At 33.1% G+C, this 21,285-nt stretch overlaps 1 long non-coding RNA gene across 1 annotated transcript in view; it reads right to left on the bottom strand.

Annotated features, from left to right (window-relative positions):
- Window positions 1–1,291: 1,291 nt before the first annotated feature.
- LOC129233278 (uncharacterized) overlaps window positions 1,292–21,285 on the bottom strand; it is a 41,627-nt gene continuing 21,633 nt past the window's right edge. The window contains exon 4 of the long non-coding RNA XR_008581448.1: window positions 1,292–1,354. This is a non-coding gene — a long non-coding RNA (uncharacterized LOC129233278). The remainder of the gene's footprint in view (window positions 1,355–21,285) is intronic.

The following is a 21,285-nucleotide window of genomic DNA, read 5'->3' as shown; positions in this document are numbered from 1 at the left end:
GAAATTTTAGCAGAAAAGATGATTTTATTCATTTATTTTTACTCCATATGGTATTTTTTGTATAGTTTTAATTGTTGCAAACCATTTGCATTGGGGCCTCTGTGGATCTTGGTTATCACGGCCCTTTCTCCTTTTCTCAAAATTTAAAAGAAAAGAGGTGAAAAGCTACAAGCAACTGTCTTATGAAATTGGTTTTACTACAAAAATTGGCAAGGAAAAACGGTGATTGAAACTGGATTCTTTGCAAAAATTTCGACATATCAAGAGTTTCAAAAAATTTTGAGATAACTATGGAAAACACGTAGGAGTTTTTGTGGGAAAAAGCAGGGAGAAATTTTTTCCCATGACATCAAGTGTTTCAAGATAAGTAGGTTCGAGATATCAAGGTTTGACTGCATTAATAATACCAGCAAGTAGAAAATGTTTCAGTTCAAATTTTAGTATATTCTCATTCAATGTATGTTAATAAACGTACACACAGACATATGTAACAAATTTTAAAAGAAAAAAAAATTGGGGGGGGGGGGGTTTAAAATCTCCCAATTTAATTTTTTAAAAAAGAGCAAATTTATGCCAAAAAAAACAATTTCAGCATTTACAAAAAGTTTAGTTTACTCAAAAAGAACAGTTTACTCTAAATTAAGGTTGGTGTAATGATTTAACTAATTTAGAAAATTTTGGTGTTCTGAACAAAAAAATTTATTGGCCTTTTTTTTAACAGTAAAAGTTTTTAGGCAAATTTATATTTTAAAGAAAAAAAATAACATGCTTTGTATGTATCTTTAACAGCTTCATCATTAATGTTTCTAAAAAAAAATAAATTTTATATTTCAAAAAAATAAATTATTCTATTTTTTTCCAATTTTTCCTGAAAAAAAAAACTGGTTTCTCTCTGCCACCTCAAAATTTTCAGAAATTTTACATCCCTAATAATATACTGGAATTAATGATATGAAACTAATATTTTAGAAATCAAATAACCTAACATTGAAGATAATTTTTAATGCTTTAAACAAACTAACAAATGCTATGCAATATTTTTTTTTAATCATAAAATTTTCAAATGCAAATAATTATGTATCAATTATGAGAAAAACTAAATCCAATAATAAATACTATTAATTAGTAAAATTTACCTGATGAGAAAAAGTACGTAAAATGCCTTCATATATAGCTCCATTTCGAACTTGCACTTGCACTATTACATCCCTAAAAAGATTTATCACAAAAACTATTGCAATTAAAATAAATTTCAGATATGACAAAAAAAAAACAAATTAATAGCATAACTTATACAAACCACTAAGGAAGTTGTAGCATGCATAAGTCGAGAGTTCCCATATACGCCATCGCACTACAATTTAAAAAAGTAATTAGAAAACACCAATGCAACTTAAAAAAAAGATAACCAACACTTTTACGCAAAGCAAAAGTAGTGTTCATTCAAAAATGCTGAAAACAAATACAGTTGGATCACTCTTTAATGACGTTCTATTTTAAGACTTTCCCTATTTAAAGACGACTTTTCACGGTCCCAGATGCTCTCTGTAGTTTTAGATGCATTCTATTTAAGGACGATTTTTTTGTGGTCCCTTAAAAGTTGTTAAACAGAAAGTCTCAACTGTATTTAAGTTCAACTAAGACAAGCCATTTTTTTAAACATAAAATATAGATTCATAACTTATTTCTATATTTATATATCTGAAAAGTATGAGCAACATTTAATTTAGGATGAAATTTCTAGATTGCTCAGTGGATGAAAATTCAAGAACGTACATATTTAACATACTGAGAGAATCAAGTTAAAAGATATATTTAAAAAAGTATGCTGTTGTCCCAAATTACCAAATTAGTTCTAACAAGTAGGGTTTCCAATCCCCCCCCCCCCCCCGAATTCAGTCCCACAGAATTTTGGGATTGTAAGTCGCCAGTCCCGCAGGATCCTGCGGGATTAACTCAATTATTTAAATTTAATGCAATAGAAAAAGTTGTGCTTCTCAGGAAAGACTGATTTTGTTACTTGAATAAGTAGTTTTTTTCCAATCCCATAAATCAATTTTTTCGCATTACGAAGTCAATTCCCAATTATGGTTTAGTATGCAAAAGTGTGCCCTAAAATTTTCCAATGCTCTTCACCAAGTTCGTATGGAATGGAGAAGAACTTTTGTTCAAAAAATGATGGATTTGATGAAAATACTTGCTGTTGCGCCACAGCAGTTGATTTTACTGAAATTAAATTGTGGACATTTATTTAGCAAAAGATCCCCATTTATTTCATCACCTTCTGAAATAGAGTTTTGATCTCTTATGCTGGATTTTTGCTTAAGAACTGCAAATGGACAAAAACAATGCCTATTGGATGTGTTTTGCTGTATCTAGTGGCGGCGATTTGTGGGGGACAAACCAATTATGGGGGGGCCAACCACCCCTCTTCTTTTTATGGTTCATTTATTTATTTTATTTTCCAATTTAGGAACTAAAACTACGATTGATTATCAGTGTATGAAACATTATTTAGCACAAGCAGAAACTTTTAGTTTATGTATTCATTGTTTAGATATTAGCAAATCAATTGTTTTACTTAAAGAAGCCAAATTTGCTTAATGAAATTATTACCAAATGTTTGTAAAAACATTTGGTACATTATTTACCCCAAAATATTTTGCAGTAAATAATGTAAGTCTAATTCTCGTCTAATTGTTTCTTCGGGGAAAGTTTTTGTATGCATAATTCATTAAAATGTTTAGAAAAACATGAGTTAAGCTCTTAGATTTACATCAATTGCCATTCATATGCTCTCAAACCAGCCTCAGCAAAGTTTTCTACTTTTTTTTTTTTTTTTGCTGCCGCTAAAAATGACTTTTTTGGTTGTAGTTTTTTTTTTACCCCTCCCCCTCCGTTTTCAGTCCCATCACCACCTCTGGCTGCATCCAATTTAATTTGCATTGAGAATACCCTTGTTCCTTTATTAATGTTGGTCATTGTATCAGTGCATTTGATTCATTACAGCAAGCGGTGAATGCTGGTTGGTTACACAGAGTCCAATCTCATATTTCAGTAAAAAATTTTGGATAAATTCAGTATTTTACCTCTCACTTTTAAGAGACATTTAAAAACTTGAGCTGTTTAACTAACTGCACTGTCATGCGAGTCATCTCATCCTGTGTTTCATCCAAGTTTCTGTCGCCTCGTTTAAAGTTGTGCCAAATGTATAAATAATGTTAGGCTTTTCATTGCTTTCTTCTTCGGAGAAAAATACTGGGCACTTTATGTAAGTTAAAGGTTTTGAGTGCATTTCTTAAACTTACAGAAGTGATACAGCATTGTATTCTGTCTACTCTTGAGGGTTTGGTAATCTGTAATACACTTTTTAAATTTTTTAAAAGCATAATATTCGGGATTTCAAAATTTTAGTAATGGTTTTTGAAAATTTTTATAAGTTTTATGCTTTTCTCAATTGCTGAACTTGTGAAAACTGAGACCTTTGAATGAAAATATCAATTCAAACTCAAAAAAAAAAAGAAAAAACTATTTTTATTGTGTTCTAATATGGTAAATCTACCGTCCATTATATGAGACACAAAGATGTCTAAGGAAGGCAATTCAAATTTCAGATGATGCTTGTTAAAATATTAATTTTATGATTGGCAAAAGTTGGGTGTCATGGTGCGTCGCGTTCAATTTTGAAGACTTAATCAGAAACACAAAATGATAACAATCTAGGCTGTGGAAGTGGAAGCATCGCAGCCGCACATAACCTCAGATCAACGACTGCCTTGAATGCCCAAAGAACATTAAAATTCATGAGAGACTTACCCCATGTTGAATGTATGTGGACGATAGGAATGAAACATAGCAACTACCGTACATACTTTATTTCAGCGTAAATTTCAAAGCAGACCAGATATGACAGGAATTTTGTATGGTGATCACCAGGTTAGCGATAAAAATTCAAACACTTAATTTAAAAAAAAAAAACACATCCGCGGGTGAAATACTTAAAAGTTCAAAAAGAAAAAAAAACGTGGAGCTGGAGCTTGCAAAGTTCATTAAAAATCGGAAAATGGGGAGTTCATTCGCATGGTTTATGAAACATTCAAATAAAATGGGCGCCGGACGGGAAGTTCGATTTGAAGAGGCACACAAGATGGTGGGAAGTATTCAGATGAATGGGATACATACGATGTCAGTTGCAGGCCATGCCACGCAAAAAAATGGCGCATCAGTTGGTAATCTGTTAGGCATAAATGCCTGTTAATAAGAACAGTAAATAATCCTATCTCATCACCTCACAACACCAACAGTAAAAGAATGTTTTTCCTTACTTATAACGTATTACCAATCATTCTGCATGACTGGGGTAAAAGATTCTTATCAGCACTCATTCACATTGGTCGAATCGACTGAATGTTTGGTTTCACTTTCGTCCACCTTTGGCGGGAACTCCGTAGTGGATGACATCACGGAAGCTTCTAGAAGGAATCTGATGGCACGTGTGCTTAATGATAGCAGTGACGAGTGTCCGTTCACGTGACTTGGATATGCTAATGACCCGGGGGATATTTAAACTGCTCGCGGCTTATGTTCTTTCTCTTTGATCATCTCTCGTCGTTGTAGGCGGTCGCTAGATCGGTATTCGAACTTGCTCGTTCGTGCCGCTCGCCCTTCATTGAAAATGATGAGCTGGAGTTAGCTTATTTCCAAATGGGTTTCTTCGTCGAAGTTTTTAGTCGATAGTCATGCAGTTTGCATTGTAGTATTAGTTATCTCGTGCAAGAGTAGCATGTGGAGAGATTATGTTCTTAGCAGGGGTAATTGTGACTCCATAAAAAAATACCTGAGCTTTTTTTCCCAAGAAGAAAAAGTGTTTTGAAGGGCATATATATACACATTACGTGTATGCACACATTATTTATATGCATAATTATTTGTTGGGGCTAAAACTAAATTTTAATTGGACTTAATACGTCCATGTGCATGGAAGGAATGAAATTCTTTTAATTTTTCTCATTTCTTAAAATTTTTCAAAGAATGTTTTATTTCCCTCCACTGTATCTATATCCTTAACCATTAATTACATTCATTTACTAAAAGTGCATAAAGATTTCATAATTAAATAAGTTTGGGGCAAAAAGGGACAGCATGCATTATGATCACTGTGCAATAGAGCTAGGCGATATGCGAATTTTAATACCACGATAGATCGCTCTCCAAATATCAATATTTTCGATACATATAGGTCGTGAAATTTCAACATTTTATGGGGGGGGGGGGCTGCAAAAACTATTACATAAGCATCTGCAACCGAGAAAAGACATAGACCATCTTGGTGAATAGCTATAGCAAGGATTTTCATGTGTTTGTGTCGGGGGGGGGGGGGGAGTGATTATGAGGCAGATTATACCACAGAAACTTTTGGAGAAATTAATTTAGAAGAATTTATGTCTTTTTATTAGTGGGTGGCAATTCTTGAGGGAAAAGGGGGCTTGGTAAAATTGAGGGGTGCCATCGCAGTCGGGGGGAATGGGCACCCCTAATTACATCATCTGCATATTAAGATATGCAACAGAGAAACGCTATTAGTCATCTTGAAAATATTAAGGGAGAAAATATCAAGTTACCCTCCTTCCTCATCTTGTCTAGCCTTGATTCCGTCTCCCACGCCAACTGTTTCTTCGATAATTACCATAGAGCTTGCAAAAGATGACGGTAGCTTACGCTTTATACCAAACGAAACGTCTTCAATTTGGACTTTCGCCGTTTCATTAAACATCAACCAAAATTTTACATAAGTGAGTTTTTCTGAAAATATGGGAGATCCGGTATTTTCGAAGATGAAGATACCGGAAATCAAGATGAAAATACCGGAACACAATCACCCCTGGTTCTTAGTATTTATTTTTATCATTTAAGCGTGTTTTAACTATTTACATTGTTTAAATAAACATCATGAAAGTTAGAAATAGTTTGTTAATCTTATTTCAGAACTCACTATGCTAGTATCAAAGGAAATATTGGGGAGATATTATTAGATTAGAAATTCTCCCCAACTGCATTGGTGGCGGTGTTGAAATCATCATACATTAAAATTTGACTGGGGTAAATGCAGCTACGCATCACCACTCACAGCTAGGTTGAGTATCAAAATATGGTCAGTAATGAAGGGCTCGATTCCAGCACATTTTGCGTACCACTCTCCGAAGTCATTTTACACACAGTCGATTCTCTTTGTATGCTATCATCCTCTGCCACGAAATTTAACGTTCTTGATTAAATAATTAAGTTGCTATAAAAATAGCAATAAAAATAAAAGTGGTTTCACCTCATTTTGAGGTCTTATACATACGGTGGAAAGCCACGGCGTCCAAGGATGCCGAGCAATGATGCTTCAGCATTGCCATCATTGAAGAAAATGGAGAGCTGCAAAAAGCACAACCGAGCGGACTGGGAGCTGCAAGCGGAGTGAAGTGGAGTGGAAAAAATGAATCGGCGAATGAGCGATCGGATCCGGGTACGCAGCGATGCGCGGGAACCAATGAGCGCTTTTGATGCCCAAACAACGAAGGAAAAGGACGCTACCCACCATTTTAATGGCGGACAAAAAGATGAAAAAATCGGATCCACGACAGAAAAAATGGACAAAAAGCTATTCAATTGGAAAAATGAATAAATCACATAGTTAATATCATAAAGTGCGCGAAATTTAAAGGGGAAAGCAGGGAAAACGTGGAATGCACAAGAAAATAAAAAACCAATGAAATGGGGGAAAAAACACTTAAAATGACAGAAAAATGGGAAAAGAATAAATGGGTAAAAAATATGATATGCATTATCACATTGGGAAAACGTTTACATGAAAAAAAAAATGGTGGGATTGGAAATCCCGCGGGAATTAGCTTTTAATCGGGCAAAAAATCATGCGGAATCCAGCGAGATTAGGGATTGGAAACCCTACTAACAATTAACAAGAATCGCAATCGTGAAAATTAACCAACTTGTAAAAACCAAACAAAAACGGAACATTCTTTTGAAAAAAGATAATCAACACTTTTCCATAAAGCAATAGTAGTATTTGTTGAAAAACGCGGAAAACAAATATTCAAGTTCAACTAAGACAAGTCATTTTTTATACATAAAATAGAGATTCATTACTTACAGTGAAACCCAACTATCTGAAAAGAGTGAGCACCATTCAATTCAGGATGAAATTTCTAGATTGTTCAGTGGATGAAAATTTAAGATCATATTTAACATACTCAGGGCTCCCAACACATTTTAGCTTTAGAAAAGGGTAAAAGAGGACCATTTTCAATCAAAAAGAGGACTAAAGAGGACCAGTTAGGATTAAAAAGAGGACCTTGGGAGGACCATTCATTTAAACCCAAGGAAGCACCAAAAGGAAAATCAGCTGCCTGCTGGGCTAAATCCGTGAAGATAATTTGTTAATTAACCATAATACTGATTTGTAGTTCAGGAACAAGGTTGATAACTAATCTCCGTGAAAACTTTTGCAAATTGAAGTTCGAAAATGCAATTTTTGGTTACTTTTCATGGCATTCGTGGACGAATATGGGGAAAGAGGGCTTTCTTCCAGAAATGCTTTGAAATTAAAGCCATAAAAGTGCAAATTTAGGTTATCTTTTATCTCTTGAGAAAAAATGTACTCTGAGGACAGCAGCATTTAGAGATGGTCCAAGAGTCTGTAGTTAGAATCAAGAAGTGATGTAAACACTGGAGCAAAAGTTTGGAAATAATACTGCGGTTTCGAGGAGGGGGACATAATTTCTCTCCCAATTAAGACCTAAATTTCTTATAAAGTAAAACACGTGTTAAATTTTGTCACCTTCTCATATTTTCCTTCTTTCTTTTTTCTTAAAAAAAATCCTACAATCACAAGGTTTTGGGAGGGGCCATGGCCCCCCTATAGATCCGCCCCTGAATTCAACTTCATAAAATTACATAATTCAACTTTGTTTCATATACAAACGCTACTTTAAAATCTTATGTGCTCAATTGTTTAAATTTAATATTCCCCCCCCCACCACACACACACACAAAAAAAAAACAGTAATAACCAAAAACAGGCTAATAATAATCAAAATTCAGTTTGGAAAACTAAATAAAATTGAATTAAACAACACAAAAATTATTAATTTTGTAGTCATTTAAATAAAAATTAAATCGAGTTAATCTGACGTAGCATGTCAAAATAACTTCTAATTGCCATAAATATAAAAATATAAGATTCAAAACAATTGAAAGCTCAGAGAAGCTAATTTCAGGGTTCATACTCTATTTGGATGGAAAAATTCCATGACTTTTTCATGACTTCAATGAAAATTTTCATGACCTCGTTACTCGAAGAGAATAGCACTATTTAATCTCAAAACTTGATAATTTTTGGAAATGAGCATTAGCAAAACGTCTACATGAATGCCACAGCCGCATTGAAGCACTTACTCGTAATGGGAAAAATAATAAGTGCACACTTAAAAAACTAAACTATTCTTAATTGTCTTCATCATATAAATTTAAGTAAAGTAAAAATGCAGTGAAACAAATATGATGATGCTTAAATGTCTGATATTTTATTTATAAATAGACAGAATGATATTGAATGGGACAAAGGTTGAACGAGTCATCACTAAGTTTCAATAAATTTGCTTCAAAAGTTGCCTTTTAGTGTCAACAGTGCATTTAATCATCCACGTTACTTGACAGTATTTTGATTCTTTAAAGTAAAGCCACATTGTTTAGTTTTTTATGTTTCTAAATCAGATCTTTTTTGAAAAAACCATTTAGTAATGAATCAATTTTCTGATTCAAAAGTATACTTGTTTTGTTTAGTTATTTGCACTTTTTAAAATGCATATAAATTAATAGGTGAAGAAATTTTAGAACATGTTTGACTCTTGACATTGAACGTAGCAGTGAGTCACATGGATAAGTTTGCGAGCCATATGTTGGGCACTACTGTTTTAAAGTATTAGAATTTCTCTTTTTCTGTATTCTATTGCCTGACTAAAGATTTTTATTTTCTAAAACCTTCAACAAATTAAGATAAACTCTGATAAGTTTAATGACAAAGTTCTTACGAGTGATGAAATCGAACTTGGATGCAATTGAATTGCTTTTTTTTTTTTTTTGAGTGGGCGTGGCAAAATTAAGAACGTGAAATTTCGCTACTACAGAATATGAAACATAAGAAGTTTCGAAAATAACAGTAAATTCAAAATAAGTGATGTCCAAGCAGTAAAATCACATCACAAAAAAAGGGCAAGCGGCTGCGACAGAAGTGGATGCAATGAGATTTAAAAATACAGATTTGATTTTGGGATTGTTCAATTTTCCGCTTTTAATAGCTTTTATGTGCTATACTGTTAAATCACTCAAGATTTCTAATGCTCCTTTAGTTACTGTTACTTTCTCTTTGTCCAGGGCATTTTTCCATGACTTGAAATAAATTTCCATGACTTTCAATGAAAATTTCAATTTTCCATGACTTTTCCAGGTCTGAAATTCGCTTATTTTTTTTCCATGACTTTCCAGGATTTCCATGACCGGTACGAACCCTGTAATTTTCACTAACCAAGTTCAATGTTGCCATGTTTCCCATGGAATAAATTGTTTTATTTTCTACTAAATTAAATATAAAACATGCTAATCTAAGGTGGCATATGAGAAAATAACATTTGATTGGGCAAAATATTTTCATATTTACATGATTTAAAAAGATTGAAATTTCAAACACCAAAAGCAATTTTCCGCGAAGTCCGAGTAAGTTCAATGTTACCATGGTTTCCAAAATAATTCCTTCGTTAATTATTGAAATTAAATGAAAAATATGCTAATCTGAAGTAGCACATGTCAAAATAACTTCCAATTGTCAAAAACATCAAAATGTTTACAAGATGCAAAAGGATTGAAACTTCAACTGCGAGAAGCAATTTTCCGCGAAGTCCGAATAAGCTCAAAGTTGTTATGGTTTTAAAAATATTTCCTTCGTTAATTATTGAAATTAAACGAAAAATAAGCTAAACTAAGGTAGCAAATGTCAAAATAACTTCCAATTATGGAAAACATCAAAATATTTACAAGGTGCAAAAGGATTGAAATTTCAAACGCGAGAAGCATTTTTCCGTCAAGTTCGAGTAAGTTCAATGTTGCCATGGCTTCCAAAATAATTCCTTCGTTAATTATTGAAATTAAATGAAAAATAAGCTAATTTATAGTAGCGTATGTCAAAATAACTTCCAATTGTGGAAAGCATCAAAATATTTACAAGACGCAAAAGGATTGAAATTTCAAACGCGACAAGCATTTTTCCGCGAAGTCCGAGTAAGTTCAATGTTTCCATGGTTCCCAAAATAATTCCTTCGTTAATTATTGAAATTAAACAAAAAATAAGCTAAGCTAAGGTAAGCACGTGTCAAAACCACTTTGGATTGTAAAATCATCAAAATGTTAACAAGATGCAAAAGGATTGAAACCTTAAACACGCGATAGATCATATCGAATATATATGTTCAGAAAACTGCACTAATGAAATATTTTTAAAAGAATTACAAGCACAATCCAATGATTTTTGAAAGAACTCAAGCAATAAATAATCTTTTTATACTTTTTCAAGCACTTGAAAGTAACGTCTCCCCCCCCCCCCACCCACACACACACACAAGAACTTTTCAAGGTTTTTATGGGCGTACGAACCTTGTTTAACACGCGCTGCGGCTGCATGTTTGGGTGTACAGTAACTTTTAACGAAATGAAAAACTTTTAAAATCTGATCTTTAAGTAAAAACAATATAAAAGCGGACTAATCGGACCAAAATGTTAAAAAGCGGTCTAAAGCGGACTTTACCATAAAAAACGGACTTTGGCGGGAAAAGCGGACCATTTGGGAGCCCCTGCATACTGAGAGAATAAAGTTAAAATAACTCAAAAGGAAAAAAATAATGTTATTGTTCCAAATTAGTTCTAACATTCATCAAAAACCAATCACAAAAATGAACCTACACGAAAAACCAAACAAGAATAGAACATTCTTTAATAAAAGTATGAGATATAGTTCTTATTTCAATTCATCTGCATTGTTTTTAACAGACTTCAAAAAAGGAGGTTATGATTTTGTATTGCACCAAATATTGTATTGTGTGTTTTCGAATTATTCCAATACTACTGGACCGATTTGAAAAAAAAAATTTTTTTGTTTGGAAGGGTATATTTTCCAGATGGTCCCATTGTAATTTGGTCTGGATCTGATAAGGGGTCCCGGAGAAATCCAAGAAACTTTAAATTTCATACGTCATGGTCATGTGGTGTTGCTGTGATCGGTGTATTTTCACACCTAAGCTTTTGGCTTTCTCTTGAACGATATTAAATTCTCGCGGCACATGGATGATTAATTTTCTCAACGCTGCGCTGCATGGTAATTTTTTATTATAGGTGTTACTAATGTATTTATTACTGCATAGCAAAGCAGTAAACTAAATATATTTTGCTACTTTAATAGTTGAATCAATTACCTTAATATTTTATTTACTAATAAATAACTTTATTAAGGCACTAAAATATAAAGTTCTTTATTTAATATTCCAATTTTTAAATATATTTAGTGTTCAATTGAGGGGGAATTGAATACAGAACACCCCTCCCCTAAGATTTAATTTATATTCTTTAACTAGCAAAAATACCCGGCGTTGCCTGGTTTAGCAAAAATTATGAGAAACAATCGTTACTTGCATTTGTTTTCTGTTTTAAGTGAAAGAATTGAAAACACACCTTTTTGACGTGATTTAAAATCTAGCTTCTTCCTTACTCATAAAACTAAAACATCAGTAAGTAAAAAGAGCAAAATAGTATTCATTTAGAAACGAAAACACGAAATTTAAGCATATACAAATTTGAAGAATTTCCGAAATATGAAATAAAACTTCACAGGTTTAAAAAGATTTATCAGTTAATACATATTTTTTTTTTTTTTTTACATGGAGTCTTACCTTCTTTGTATGTCTATTGAAGTAAGAACTGTTTTAAAAAACCACGCGCCCGTAATCCCCTTCTACTTGCTTTAGATATTTTAGAAAATTTCAATTATTGTGGGTTCTTGGTGTGATTTAAAATGTTACCGAATTTGCGGGAATCGTTTTGGGATACCTTGGATAATGCTCCCCTCCTTACTTTGTAAAATGGTATGTTACTAATTTTTGTTAAAGAGATATTGTCGCCGGATGCTGAGATACTTTTGGTCACCATAAAATGGCGTTAAACAATTTCATCTGAAATGTTTCCAAAATAAGTAGTAAAATTTGGCGATGGTTTGAATTTGTGCACAATGTCACATTAATGGAAGATTTTGTGCTGTTTATGGATTTGCCTAATTTAGTTGCTGGATTATTTTACAATAAAAAAAAGTTTTTAAAGATTCTTTGGCGATATTTTGTTTACATGGTGAAAGCTGACAAACATTATTACGTAGTCTTTGGCTTCAAAAACCACGACAGTTGAAAAAACTGACAAATGCATCCGTTACTGAAATCTTTCAGCATACATTTTGGCGAGGTTTCTGCTGTTAGATTGGATAATGATTAAGTGTCAAATCAGCACAAATAATAAAAACACCCATTAATTACACTAAAGTTCCTTTTAAATGGAAAATAATCACCCAAATCTAGTTATTAGCCAATCTTGGGGAAAAAACGTTACTTTAAGATTTGACTTGAGAAAAGCCTCAAACAGTCAGACGAAACACAAAAATTTTTAACAATTCTAGCTATGAACTGGGAGTTGAGATGATACACTAAATAATGAATTGTATTGAGGAGAGCCTTCGAACATGGGACAAAAAAGCTCGTATCTCGTTTTTCATACAACTTAGAACTTTCTAACAAATTCCATCTTCAGCAGAAAAATAAGCGTTTTCGATGGACACATAATTTTAATATATGCACATATTTTTAAACCGTCATATTGGGGCATTTATGTGAAAATTTGGACACATTAGAATAGAAAAAGAACTAACAATCGGATTTTTTTCGAACTGGTCTACAAACCTCCCCAGTACCAAAAAGAACAAACCGTGAAAGTTTCAGACAAATCTGCAGGGTAGTTACTGAGATCTTAGGGAACAAATTTACCAAACTCCATTTTTATACATATAGATTAAGTAAGTGCACAATGCCTCGGAGCGGACACTTTTATATGGGACTGATTAAACTTTCCTCCAATTTCCTCCTTTCCCGTTTTTTGACGTGAACGTTGAACTTGAGCGATTTTAATCAAATGATCTTTCAACTCGCTCATCTACACGATGGTTATCTGTCTCTCCATAAAAAGGGTATTTACTTCAAATCGTCAATCTATAAACGCGAGTTTTCACACGATCTAAATATTTCAAGAAAGTTATTACAGCATTTGCTTTGCAACGAAATATCACTTAGTAGCATCCAGCTAGTTGAGTTGGGATTTGTTATGGACTTGCTTTTTAAACCAGCGTCCAACAAGATAGGACTGTTTGAAATAATTTGCTTGGGAAGCAAATATGACAGCAAAATACCAATTTCAACGACACCATCTGAGAATATTTTTCTGCACACATTATGCACTTTTTGCTTATAACTACACTAAATTTTTATTCTTATTAATGAAATGTAAATAGTTGAGCATTTTTCCTTTTTTAATATAAAGTGTTTGAATACTGGAAGCTTGTAGTTACACGATTGTGTTTGTGAAATGTTTAGGATTTAATGAAGTTTTCCAAAAGTGGAGAAAAATAATACACTTTTGATGAATATTTATTGCGATATTATACATAAATAACACTAGAGGACCCGACAGACGTTGTTCTGTTCAACATTTGTAAATTGAAAAGTTATAAAATTTCAATAAACTATCAAGTGTTTGAACCGTTCTGTTGAAAAAAAAAAGTAAAAAGAAAATGTTTTAACCTGCTTGGTGTCAGAATCAGTATATTTATTACAACTTGATTTATCTAATGCCAACTGAGCAGTTGTTTTATTAACTATCTTTTCTCCCATACTTGATGGTTTGTTCCTTCAACCATACTCAAAAAATAAAAAGCGTCCTGGGATATTAAGTGTAAAAAACGAACTACCCATTTAGAACAAACGGGAAATTCCGCTGCAACATCCCCCATATGAAAAAGAATAAAACAACCGAATGGATATCGTTTAAAAAAAAGATAAAGGTAAAAACAGTTTTCTGAATAAGCGAAAATTACTCCTCCCCTCCCCCTACCCTCCTGATGTTAAAAAAAAAACACATTCTTCTACTAAAATGACTAAAAACTCTTTAAAAACAAAAAAAATATCTTTGAAATTTGAAATATTTCGCCAAATAAACAAAAAATACAATAAATTACATTAACAGTAGTTTTAAAATGTAAACAAATGATCACGCAACTCTATTGTTTACTGCCAAAGCCGCCAAGCCACCACGTTACTGTAATCTAGCGACCCTATCCAGCCGATCAGTAAGTGAAGCCAACTCCAACAGATTAGTGATCCGATCTTTTGAACGAAAACTTTTAAAACTTCATATATTGCCTAATTTGTTCTTTCCACAAAGATAAAGATCTTCCACTGCACTGATCTTTTGTGTACAGAACTACCCTGTTGTAATTTATCTGGACGAAAATAAAACTTGATTCGTCTTTAAAGTCCATCATCTTTTCCTTTAATAATGTACTGATTAGTTTGATAATCCTTAAAGTATTCTTGACATTGGTGCCAAAACTCAGATGGATTTGAGCCAAGAAACAAATTTTGCTAGGTACGGTACTTTCTGATCTTTTGGTTAGGAAAACCTAAAGCACTGATCCGGTCACATGGTTCAACTACGACGACAGAACACACGTTTTGCGTGAACCTTCCAGTACTCTACTTTAAAATATATGACGGGATCTAAAATCGTAACTTTCAAGAAACGAAGGCTTCACTCACTCTCTCTCTCTCTCTCTACGTTTTATGTAATCTCAATTGACATATAACAGTAGAAAATTTAAATTCAAAAAGCACAGCTAGCTTTCTTATTGTCCTTTGGCAACGGGTTAAATATTTATTTCAATTTTCAATTCTCGCTCAACAATAGGTTAAAATAAATATTAACCATTTGGGAGATATAACCATCCAATGTTTAAATTAATTAACACAAACGTTTCCGATTCCATCCATCGGGCTTCGAAACCATGCTTCCCACAACTTGATTACACACAAAAAATTTGATCAAAATCGGTCCAGCCGTTTAAAAGCCTTATGGTGACAAACGTCCGCACAGAAGATTTTTATATATTAAGATAATATACATTATGACTGTGTATGATTTCTGAAGTTTGACCAATATTCTAGATTTACTATTTCACGATGCCGCCAGTTCAATTTGAAATTAGGGTTATATTAACTACCATGCTTCAAAAAAAAGAGGAGGTTCTGAACTCGTCGGATTTGTTTTTGCTTTGTACAATGTTCCATAAATACTCGAAGACACCTATACCCAGGGGTGTGCACAGGGAGGAGGGAGGGACACCTGTTGGCCCGAGTCCGAGCCTGGAGAAGGCCCAATATTTTTGTAACTAACGGTGAAATATAGAGGTAAACAATATGGAGAGGGGCCCGGAAAAGTCATTTGTGTTGGGCTCCAAAATTTCTGTGCACTCCCCTGCCTGTACCGATAGGGAAAAGTCTTTTTTTGTTTAAAACAGCACAATTCCTCCGCAGTCTAATGTTAATCAAGTTCAGGTTTGATGAAATTGAAGGAACTCTTCAAATATCATACTCACATTTAAATCGATTTGTACTTTATTAACTTTGTATATCGTCTCACTTAGTGAACCGGTTTTTATGCTTTTTTTTTTGTTTAGTAATGGTTTTGTTTAGGGGTGGTATAACTTAGGTTCCAAATCTTTGTTTTACCCTATTTGTTCTTTAGGGAAAAGTTAAGGGTAAAACAATAAATTTCATGCACTTTCCCTCACAAACGATTAAATATAAAACCCATTGATAAACAAAGGCCATAAAACAAAAGTTTATACTTTCTTTACCTATAGTTAAAGAAAGCACTAAAAATATAAATTATTAAGAGTAATGATAATGAAAATTTTGAATTAAAGATTCTCTGAAGCAAACGTAAAATTCATTTTAGTGGAATTTTTAATCTTCATCTATAGTGGGGCCATGTGAAGAAACATGCTACTTTTATCACGAGTTACATGACACTAATTGCGAAACATAAATTACAGTTTACAATATTACAATTCTAAAATTTACAATTTTACAAATTTAAACTTAAAGCGATTTCGTTTTTTTTAGTGACTTTTGCATTTGCTTTTGGAAAGCAAACTTTGACAAAGTTGAACATATGATGATGAAGATTTTTTTTGTACATAGTTACGCATTTGAAAAAGCCTTTCTTCACAGTCGTTGGAAGTCTCCGAGACGCTTGCCATGTTATTTACACCACTAAAAACCAAAAAATAAATTACTTTTAAATTAAAAAAAAAACGCCTCCAAAAAATACCCAGGAACTAAAAAGGAAAAAAATTATTTTAAATACCTAACTAATTATATATGATCTCTTAATTTTTAATAAACTTTTGAAGTCGGGGCCTTCTATAAACTACTACCTAACGTAACTGAGTAGGTTTAATTTTAAAGACTAATTTCGCGTCTAGTTAAATTATTGCATAATTCAGGATTCGGTGGGTTGCCAGTTACGTTATATTGTTGTTTATAGGAGGCCCCGACTTCAAAAGGTTATTAAAAATTAAGAGATCGTATATAATTAGTTAGGTATTTAAAACAATTCATCATATAATAATTTAAATCAGTGTTTATTTTATAATTCGGTGTTTAGTTTAGTTGATTTTTGTACTGGAATTGTAAAATAAATTTCATTTCTATGTTTGGGTGGAAATAGAATGTAAGTGTAATCAGTTATTTTTTGCTTTTTAGTTCCTGGGTATTTTTTGAAGGTGGGTTTTTTTTATTTAAAAGTAATTTATAGTCTGTCTTTTTTCTCAAAACATGCTATTCTATCTTTCACATGGGCACCCATATAGGGGGACAAGTGGGGGTTCAATCCCCCCCCCCTCCCAGTGGCGTAGATATGTTTTTATTTTGGAGGGAGCCCAAACAACCAAGATTAGCTTCCTCCCCCCTTTTTTTTTGTAATTTCATTTTTTTTCTGAGGGGTGTAACAGTGCCTTGATATTCTCATTTTTTTAATGCGGGAAGAGGACTTCATACTGTCAGACTTCATACTGTCAGTCCTCTTTATACTGTCACTAGCATTGCCTGTACAGCGATGCCTTGCTAAAAATTTAATGGAAGTCCATTGAATAAAAAAAATTGACGCCCCCTCCCCCTCTGATGTGAAATGATCATTTTTCTTTGTATAAAATGCGTACACACCTTTTCAAAAAAAAAAAAACTATTAAAGTTTCTTTGGAATTTAAAACTTTTCGTCAAATCATTAAATTAGATTTACAGTTGCTTTAAAACTCTACTTAGCGAATGAAGCGATTTTTACTGCAATTTAAAATATTACGCCAAACAAACAAACAAAAGACATCAAATAATATCTCAAATGTAAAAATAATTCCGCAGCTCTATTGTTTATCGCCAAACTTGCCCAGCAATCACGCTATCATAATCCAGCCATCCAACAAAAAAAAAAAAAACACCCCGTGGAAGATTGGGGATATTTCGATAATTGGGAATCTGGCGCAGTTGTCTCATTTTTGGCATATATAATTTTATTTTGGTAACCCTGCTGATTTATAGTAACCCTATGTGAATAGATGTTTCGGTTCTCTTTGGTTAGATTTGCAATGAAAAATACCTCTCGTGCAGGCACTGGAGCCAAAAATTGACGCCAAGGAAGAAAAATTGCCAGATTCCCAATTATCAAAATATCACCGGAACATTCAAAAATCATCGTCAGAAAAAAAGAAGAAAATGTCGTACATTTCACTCGGATAAAAACAAATCAAAAGTCAGATGCAAAATAAACACTGTTTTCTCCAAAAGCGTAACCATGGAAACGCGAAAATAAAATGGTTGACAACCTGAAGCAAAATGACATATTTCGAAATTGATTTAAAAACGCTTGTAACTTTTTTTCCTTTGAAGATAGAAGCTAATTTTTTCAACCACAGGTCAAGAGAGATCTGAAGTAAAAAATCTTGCTTTTTCCATTGCTGTCAAAAAGAAAACTGTGGGACAATTCCTTCACTTTTTATTGACAGATTTAATGAAGAAAGTAGTGCCTAAATTTCAGCTAAGCCTAAAAAAGTTTGAGCTAAAAACGCAAATTACTCCCGCGGTAATCAAGTTAGAGCATTGAAATAAATTGTTTAAAATGCGGAAAATTCTGCCCGCTTTAACGATATATAATATTAATATGTGCAAGTAATTTTTCACCCCTTTAATAGCCAATAATAGGCAATTTACGTGAAATTTGGGCCTAAATTTGAATAAAAAAAGAACTATTTATCAGATTTTTTTCGAATGATAGCCTATGTTACTCAGTAAGAAAGCACCTTTCATATAGTGAAATAATTTTTCAAATAGGTGCAGAGGTTCCAGAGATTACCTCGAACATATAAACACACAAAAATCAGCCCTCTCTCTTTATAATATTAGTAAAGATACAGTGTCGCAGCCAAAAAATAATTTTTGGGGGCATTCTTAAAAAATTCTCGCTTCTGGTGGGAGAATAGATCGGTGGTCCTCCCCCAGAATTTTTTTGGAATTGCAGTCCTAAGAACGCAGTTTTAGACGGTCTCTGATGATGCTACGGGGAGGAAGAATTTGGAGGCCCTTCTGCAGAAATTTTTAGAAATTGAAATCTTAAAAATGCCATTATAGGCTATATTTGTTAAAGTTAGTGTAATGAGAGGAATGGGACTTTTTGAAGTTGCCAAGGATAGATTTTTTTAAAAAATAGAGCGAAATCCATCACCCCTCAGCCCATTTTTCTAAATTGAAGTTCTAAAAACGCAGTTTCAGACTGACTTCGATAACTTTACGGGCAGGGCAGTGCTGGAGCTCTCCCCAAAAACTATTTTGAAATTACAGTCCTGAAAAATGAAGAGATACTCAATTATACTAGGTGGAGAGATTTAAACGCTCTCCACCTTAAATTTTTCGAAATTGTAAATTTTTCATTTTCAGATTTCATACGGGAGCAGTCGGACCCACGTCCGAAATTTTTTGGTTATTGAAGTCTTAAAAGCGCAACTGTAGACCATGTTTGGCAATGTTTGGGGTCCGGCCATTTTTCAAAATTGAAGCTCCATAAAAGTAATCTTAAACAACTTTCGATGCTTTTAGCAGGCAAGACGTTTGGTAACTGTACCCTGGAAATTTTTCGACATTGAAGCCCTGAAAACAAGGTTTGAGAAGATCTTTAGTGGTTTTAGTGGGTGGAGAGGGCTTACGAAGTGTAGTACTTTGAAGACTTAGGGAAAAGAAAAAAATGGGGTGGAAGGGGTAAAGAAATAGGAGGTGTTGGACGTAATTACCTGATCAATAGTCAGTAACTTTTGAAAATTTTATTTTAAAGTTCTTTTCAAAAGTAATTCAGATTTTTTCCCCAACATTAGGCAATCTTTGGAAAGGAGGTTCGAGAATCCTCCCCTGAAAGGTAAAATGCAATTTCAGGTCATCTTTGGAGACGTCTAGAGGTAAGGAGTGGTTTTAGAGATCCCTTCGCAACTTCTCAAAATTGAAATCTTAAGGCACAATTTTAGACGATTTTTGGTAGTAACCTTAGTGAATAGGGATTGGTTCGGGGATCCTCTTCTAGAAGTGAAAAACATCTAAATAAATGCATTTTTAGAACATCCATTTCCATTATTAGTCCAACCAAACAATTAAAACTAATTTTAAATCTCTTGCTGGGGACGAGTGTTAAAGAGGGAAATATTTTGAAAACCCTTCTTTTTAGAAAGACAAGGAAGAAAAAAACGGGGGGGGGGGGGGGAGGGGGAGAAGAGAGGGGAACTTACTTTCCTAAGCAATAAACTGCATCTGTTAAAAACATTTTAATTTAAAGATTTATTTTGAAAGAAATGAGATTTTTCCTTAACACTATTTGCTTTTCTTTTTGTAAAAGTAACTTTGCTTTCCCAAGACACGTTCTTTTCTTGAGGTATGGGTAAGGGTCAAGATTAAGGGTCGCCACTTCCAAATGGCAACATAGTTTGAAAAGTGGTGACCTACAAAAGCGTCCTCAGTCGCCATTTCCCCCCCTGTTGTTTCTAGAAAAAAAAATTTTGGGATGAACAGGAATTATGCACAAACTCAAGAGGGAAATAAATCGCTTTGGAAGCATATGCCTGAGGATAAACACATCAAAGAAGATCGTTTTTTGGACCAGAACGGCAATACAGTTACGTGTGAGCATAAATGCCATATTTGGTCACTTACAAGATGGAAGTAGGCAAAGTACTTAAGTGCTTAAGTTTGCAAAAACAAAGCAGAATTTGATATTTATTCAAATGCAAACTAATGAAAATAACACAAAATGTTCCGTAAAGCATTTTATTTTCCTTTCATTACTTAAAAGTTTTCTTGAGAAATGAAAAATTTTGTATTTAAAATTTCATCTTATCCTTATTGCATTGGACGTTGATATGCTAAAAGTTATAACAGTTCTATTAAAATGATGTTTAATGAGAATTTTACATTTTATACTTATTTTTATGCTACAAATTCAAAAACCTAAATCTTAGTTTTTAGCGCAGTCGCCATATTTGGTCACTTCCAAGATGGAAGTAGACACGATTCTTTAAGTGTCTAAATTTTCAAATATAGAATTGGATGTCTATTGCAATACAATGCAAACAATTGGACATTCCGTACGTGCCGTATTTTTCCCCTGTGGATAATTATTTTCTTAAAAAAGGATTAATTCCTCTGGATAATTATTTTCTTAAAAAGTGCAAAAACTTTTCCTCCAAATTTTATTTTCAGAATATTATTTTATCCATATTGCTAGACACTAATGTGCTACAAACTGACTCTTCATCTAAATTATTGTTTTTTGAGGGGTTTTAAATATTAAAATTACTTTCATATCTTAAATTTTTCGCATACTCGCCATTTTTGGTCATTCGCAAAATTGAAGCAGACAAAACTATTAAATTGCCTAAGTTTCCAAAAACAGAATTGGATGCCTATCTCAGTGCAAACGACTGAAAATAACACAAAAAAGGCCAGAATTTTTTTTTTTTTTTAATTAGTTATTTTCAGGAAAAGTGAAATT

The sequence above is a fragment of the Uloborus diversus genome, unplaced genomic scaffold, assembly GCF_026930045.1.
Source record: "Uloborus diversus isolate 005 unplaced genomic scaffold, Udiv.v.3.1 scaffold_306, whole genome shotgun sequence".
NCBI classification, from domain to species: domain Eukaryota; kingdom Metazoa; phylum Arthropoda; class Arachnida; order Araneae; family Uloboridae; genus Uloborus; species Uloborus diversus.
Note: the sequence above shows the minus strand (reverse complement) of the source record. Positions and strands in the feature narration are given on the sequence as shown.